We start from the raw sequence: 5,606 nt of genomic DNA on the forward strand, positions 1-5,606 counted from the left end.
CTCGGTGCCGCCGCTGAGCGCCCTTCGCACTGTGGGGGCAGCTCAGGCCCTGAGACTACTGTTAGCGAGAGAAAAGCTGTCGGGGGAGTTATCGGGGGTGTTACCGGCCACCTCCGTGGCGGGACAGCGATGCCCAGGTGGGGGACAGACGGATCCTCGGCCACCAGCGAGAGCGGCTGCCGGAGGAGGGCGGCCGGTGGCCCTAAGGCACCCGGGGACGGCGAGAATGGGTTTCTCCTGCCTTTCTCATTTCATCACTCCCGCTTTATTAAAGTAAATGTACGGCAGAAAACAGCCAGCAGTGAGGAAATGTTCATAGGAAACCACAGTGAAAGAACCCTTAGGAAAATATTCTTAGGCCCTAACCTTAAGAATAAAAAATAGTAAAACAATGCACTCCAGATTAAATCCATTCTAGCTGATGAGAATTTTCTTGTGTAAGGTGCCTTAAAAAAGGTTAAATAAACACAGGTTCTTGATTTTGTTGGAAGGCCGAGAATGGATTTCAGAGCATTTATTTCCTTTTCGTAACTTTGGTCAATCCACATTTTATCTTTACAGAATCACAGAATCATCTAGGCTGGAAAAGACCTTGAAGATGATCCCGTCCAACCACTGACCTAACACTGACAGTTCCCAACTCCCCCAGATCCCTCAGTGCTGTGTCGACCTGACTTAAACCCCTCCAGGGATGGGGACTCCACCACTGCCCTGGGCAGCCCATTCCAACGCCCAACAACTCCTTCTGTAAAGAAATGCTTCATAATATCTAGCCTAACATCCTAATATCTATCTTTATAGCATCCAATAGCTTCTCTGTTTGGCATTAGATGTGCAATCATTTGATAGTTAATAAAAATAGTAGGGATACTCAATTACACTGTTTATGTTCTTTCTCCAGCCTGACCTCCTGATGAACATGGTGATAGACGTACAAACTAGATTCCTAACACACCTCTCAAGAATCAGCACATTAATGCTTAAGTCCGATAGTGTTACAAGTCAGCAACACATGAGCTGGTCTTATCCCATAACCAATGCTGAGACTGCTGTGAATGTGGTAAAATGTGTTCAGATACAGCCGTACTGCATCCCATTTACAGCCTGCAAACAGTGCTAGTTTACTGCTTTGATGGACCAGAATAACTTGCCAACACACAGAGGCCGATTGCAACTACTGTCTGTAACCCAGGCCAGTTCCTCCAAGGTCTTCTGTTAAAATTCCCTCTGTAACAACGCTGCTCTGTCTACAGGTCTCGCCCCTGAAGGGGTGGCAGCTCTGCATGCAGAGCAATCCTACTCAAACTCTTTAAATATGGCTGGCAAGCTCTGATCTCCCTGTCACTGCTTGTTGCGGGATGCTAAATGGGAATTTTATATTAAAAAGCCAGAACTCTCCCCAGGTATTAAGTGTTTGTGGAGATAAACTTAACGGTGAAATCTTTGCTGCTATAACTCAATCTCTGTGAAAAACTGGATTTTTTTGTTTTTTGTTTTTTTTTCATAAAACCATAATTGTGTAGGCTGGAGTTTGTTTTCAGCTCTTAACTAGCCTACTCAGTTTATGATTTTCAATGAAAAGTTAAGATTCAACTTTCATTCTGACTCAGACACATCAAATCTCAGTGTCCACCTATCTGTTTCCCTTGTGGCTCCACAATTTAGGCCTTACAGATATATATATGACAATTGTAGGTGCAAATATACCAGGTGAGGTTCTGTCATGGAGGAGTAAAAAATGGCACCGATACCCTTGCACTGCATTTTTCCTATACAACAAAATTTGTTCACAATTTATGTACTTTACTAATAGTGTCTTCAGTTCTTTTTAATCTTGTCAAGCAGACCCTAGTCTCCACGACCACTGACAGATCCAACACTGAATACATCTTTGATGATATCCAGCCCTAACACTTGTTGCTAAAAACATTGCAATGACTGAGCAGGAAAGACATCTCATTCAGAAAATGGAGACAGCTGGATGTTGTGCATAGAAATGAGTTAGTTGTTGTTGGCTATAACTGGTACTGTGGTTTACCTTTTGAGGACTAATGTCTTCTGCCTCTAATAATTTTCTTATATGCCAAAGATACCAACTTTCAATCAGCTTTAAAACTACACATGGTCTTTTCTGGACATTACAATAGAAACTCTGCTTGCAGACTCTTTAATGTAAATATATTAATACCTAAATATTTTCTCTTGAGTTGCTACATGGAACCTCGAATTAGTCATTTGCTTTATATTCAGTGCAGATGGTTTTGAACAGCTATGTAACTTCTCTTTCACTTGACTAGTCATTCCTCCAATTGCTGAGAAACAAATCTGATTTTTTGCCATGAATCCTGAAAAGTCTTTAGATGGCTCTGACCAACCAACAACAATTGCTCATAAACCACAAAACTGGAAGGCAAATGGGTGAATATGAGTAGTCACAAAGAATATCTAACCTCTGGCCACATGTGTTTCTTCATCTGCATTGATTTTCATGCTAAAATGTTTTTGGCTGTATTAAAAAATGCAGAATCCAGGAGGCTGTGCCAGCTTGCAGATCCAGATGTGTGTTTTGGCCTGATCCTGTTTCCATTCTCTGGTGAGATCTGGTGTACCAGATGGTGGGTGGGCTGGAGGGGCTGCCATGGTCTCCAGCCAGCTCTCTGCCTGGGAGGCTCAGGAGGAACAGACCCCAGAATGTAATTTTGACCATACTGATCTGCAGCTGAATATTGCGGATTTGTTCTTCAAAAGTTCTGGTCGCCCAAAAAGACCCCTACACTGACAGTCCCATGCGATCAATCCATGTAGCTTAGTCAGTGACCCATTTGTAAGCTCAAGTGTGTGTTTTCTTACAGATTCATGCAGAGTGTAGCATCTTGCTGGTTAAATTACAGTGCAAGTACTAACGGTACATACAGAAAGCATGAACCTAGAGACTACGACTGGATTAATCAAATAAGCCCTACCTCCTGTTGAAGCATTCAGTTCAGTTGCCTTATTTCCTGAGAAATGTATTAATAAGCCTCCTGCAAACCTCTGCATGTACACTCAGTCCTTTACATTTGTTGAACTAGGGATGAATGTAACCATCTGCATGTTTCCACCTGGAAGAATTCCTGGACTATTACAGGGCAAATTCTTCCCTATGCTGACCACAAAGGAGGATTTCTGTTCCTTTACAGTTACTGCTTCCTCTAAGAAATAAGATTTACTGTATTTGCTTTCCTCAAGCTTTCCTGTATTCATAATATTTACATTGGACATGAATGCTTTTTATGTTTTTTACCATTCCAAATTGGCACTGGGAATCAACTGAGAAAAATGAAGAACTGCTGCACATTGCTTTTATTAACATCAAATGTCCAGTAAGTGGCACTGCAGGACCAGCTTTTCCATGTGCAGGCAACGAGAGTAAAGGCAAGCGTGAGATATGTCAAGATATTTCTGCTCCATGAAAAAAAAGTAGCTGTAGAGCAGGTGGGAAATGATGTGTGGTGACGGCCCTGAAGGTTCAGTGCAAGGAACTGGGGAGTATTCAGCTGCTGGCTGTGGAAGATGGTGTTAGGAACTGGCCTTGGCACCAAGCTGGCTGTTATCAGGGGTTTGACAGAAGAAACCAGCAACATTTCTGGGAACTATTCATTAGCACTCGATGGGAGGTGCCTGTGAAGGCTTTGTGCTTCGTTTTGCTATCAGGAGCGGAATATCGGGTGAGGTGAGCCATGTATATACAGCATTTCCTACGGTCTACTGACTTACTGTACATAAATTTTATGTAGCAAATCCAAACCCCAGACTGGAAGGAACATCAGTACAGCCTAAGAAGTGTCCATAGAGTCAACGATGATTTCTGTAAATAAGTTAGGGACTTCTGAGAGTCTCTGTCAGTGTATCAGAGACCACCACCCTGTTTTCCCAGTCTCAGCTAACAATGAATAAACTATTATCAAGGGAAATTTCGTCAAACAGACAAGTTACACTTCACTTTTTGGCAATACAAACTGTAATGAAACCCTTATATAAGCTGATAGAGGATTGCTTGCAAAATCCGTTAAAGGTTTTGGCTCCATCTGCAATATTTGAACCAAATTTTAGTTTACTCATGCTATACTGTGCCAAGGTAAACTGATCCATACTCAATTTTCCTGTTTATTTAGATGCATAGTTATACCAGATAAGACTGGAAGGGAATGAACATGAAAAGCTAATCTGTATTTAGGAAGGACATAAAGCTATGTTTAAGGGGATAACATGCGTTCAGGGGGATTAAGAAGCTATTTCCTCTATGATGTGGCTATTTTATAAATGTCTCTTGTGGGATCATTCTTGCCCTGAAGCATCTGTGCCAACTGCTGTCAGCAGCAAGACCCTTGACTAGTCAGACTGAGCTGGGCTGTCAATATGCAGCCATGGATGTAGCATGGGGGCAAGAGCAGGTATAGCACCACCACGCAGGGCACAGGGAACAGTCACAGTGTCTCAAAACAGCTTCAACCAGGCCTGACATTTTTTTCATCATCCTCTAGGGACCATATATCAGTGACTCCTAATAATTTCACCTCCTGAGTCTTTCCCATGGCTTTTGAAAATAGCAATTAAAACTATGCACTCTCAAATGTTTGTTCCTGCAGCAAGATGGGATGGCTCTTGATAACCTCTGACAGCATGCAGAAGCAGAAAATGACACACAAGATTATGCCACAACAACAAGGGAAGGCATGTGGCAATACGAGCAAACAGGTGAGAACGAGATGTGGCAGCAGAACATATGACAAAACAAGATGCCTCAGGACAACTCAGAATAGCATACAACAGGCCACAACATGCAATAGCATGCAGCAGCACAAGCAGCATGGAACAGCACTTGACACCATGCCACCGCATGATAGATATACCCAGAAAGCCAATAGGAATGCCTAAAGAGCAGGAAATTTTTTCCTAGAAAATTAGGGAAAATATCTAGAAAACCATGGGAAATTCCTAGAAAGCTACAGGGAACTCCTGGAAAATTATGGGAAAATCTTAGACAGCAGTATTGAATTCCTAGACAGCTGGGGTGGGGTGGGGCTCTGGGAAAGCAAAATGTGAATTCTGAGAAAGTTGGCTACAAACTGCTAGAAAGCTGGAGGGAATTTCTTATGGAGCAAGGAGGAATTGCTGTAAAGCAATGGAGGAATCCTAGAAAGAAATGAACAGTTCCTAGAAAGCTGTGGGAAATTTCTAAAGAGCAGAAGGGAACTCCTAGAAAGCAGAAGGGAATTCCTATAAATAGTACACACTTACTAGAGAGCATCAGGGAAATTTCTAGAAGAGCATGAGGGATTTCTAAAGAGCAGCTGGAAATTCCTAGAAAGCAAATGTAAATTCCTAGTAAGGTGAAAGAAATACTTGCAAAGTAATGGAAAGGTTTCCTAGAAAGCAATATGAAATCTCCTGAAAGCTGGGTGGTAATTCCTAGAAAGCTGGAGGGGACATTCTCAGAGGAAAATCCTAGAAAGGCAATTCCTAAGAAGATGTAGAATACTGCAAGAAAGTCAGTGGAAAAATCCTGGTCGAGCTGTACATCATGTAGTTCCTAAAGACCTGGGGGAAGCTCTTAGAAAGTAATG

Source organism: Athene cunicularia (genome assembly GCF_003259725.1).
Source record: "Athene cunicularia isolate RWA chromosome 13 unlocalized genomic scaffold, athCun1 chr13_part1, whole genome shotgun sequence".
In the NCBI taxonomy this organism is placed as follows: Eukaryota; Metazoa; Chordata; class Aves; order Strigiformes; family Strigidae; genus Athene; species Athene cunicularia.